We start from the raw sequence: 1687 nt of genomic DNA on the forward strand, positions 1-1687 counted from the left end.
TATATATATATATATATAATTCATTCATAAAAAACAACAATACAAATTTTAAATAACTTAGATTGGCTATAGTAGTCTGCAACATTTGGACAATGATTTCAAGTATGATCAGTTAATCGACATAGTCAGCATCAATTTCTTGATGTACTAAGGCGTCGTCAAAATCCCGTATATGTGAAAAAACATCGACAATGTGGTATTGAAGGTCGCCTTCGTCATTAATTTTATTGTAGTTTTATAAAATTTGTGATGTTTTTTATGAATAAATTATATATATAAAATGTCAAGAAAATAGAGACTATATCCGTAGTCATATTCAAAAATATTGTACAAATGCTACAAACAACTCTTGTCAAACTACAAAATTTAAAATTTGTGTTGTTGTTTTTTATGAATGAATTATATATATATATATATTATTTTTATTTTGAAACAAAAATTAAAATGTTTTTTTTTTTAAATTCTCTTAAGGAAGTTGTATATGTAAATTCAAATAAGTCCCTATTTATATATACGACTTATAATTAAGAAAAAAAATATTTTAGTATATAACTTTTTTAAAAAATATTTTAATAATTTTTTTCAAAATTAGGTTATTGAAAGAAAAAAAAACCTATATAGTGACTTAAAAGTGCATAAGCATCAAATCGAGACATAATCTTTCCTTTTCTCAGGAAATATTTTAGACTATATATGCTCGGCAATTGGCAATACAGAATAAATGTGTATGTCGCGAAAATTAAGTTAGGAGCCGGTTAGTGTTGGAAGGAAAAGTCACGTTGATTTTTATTTTATTTTATGACTATTGCTAATTAATTTATGACATTCTATAAAGTACTAGCACATTGTTGATTCCGACTTTGCAATTTAAGGGGATGAGTTTTAGTGCCACGAAATTCTTTTATTTTTATTTTTATTGAAGTTAACATAATTAACAATTCCTATTAAATACAGAAAAAATGTTTTCTATCCGTATTCAAAACAAAATATTGAATAGGTGAACAATTTGAAAGAGAATCACTTGGGCACTTGCTGAAATAAAAAAATAAGAATTTAAAGTAAATGTTTCAATAAACGGCAGGTAAAACAAAAATCACAGTAACACTGTTATTTTATAGAAACCGTAAAATATAATTTTTGCTAAAATCATAATCAATTTTATCAATTTCACCTTTAATATAAACATGCAGTAAGAATATTAATAATTGAAGCCAAGTTCGACACTGTTACAAAGTAAACAAAGACCATTCTGAAAAGGAAAGTGCAGATATGGCTATTGTACCCCCCCTTTAAACCTATACCCCCCAACATAAAATTTTTGTTGTAAAATACTCAAAATAACCCTAAAAAAAACAGTAAAAGTCAAAATAAGAAAAAATTCAAACACTTTACCCCCACATTGAAAAATCCGGAAAAGTAAGTTTTCGGAAAATTTAGTTTTTACCGGAAATTTCAAGAGGATTGAAATTTCCGGTATTTCAAAATACATACCGGAAATTTCAAAAACGAAATATCCGGGAGGCAAACCGGAAATTTGAAAAATCCGGTAGTTGTAAATTCCCGGAAATTTCGTTTTTGAAATTTCCGGTATGTATTTTGAACTACCGGAAATTTCGTTTTTGAAATTTCCGGTATGTATATCGGAAATTTCAAGAGGATTGAACTCTTGAAATTTCCGGTAAAAACT

This window comes from Cicer arietinum, chromosome 4 (genome assembly GCF_000331145.2).
Source record: "Cicer arietinum cultivar CDC Frontier isolate Library 1 chromosome 4, Cicar.CDCFrontier_v2.0, whole genome shotgun sequence".
In the NCBI taxonomy this organism is placed as follows: Eukaryota; Viridiplantae; Streptophyta; class Magnoliopsida; order Fabales; family Fabaceae; genus Cicer; species Cicer arietinum.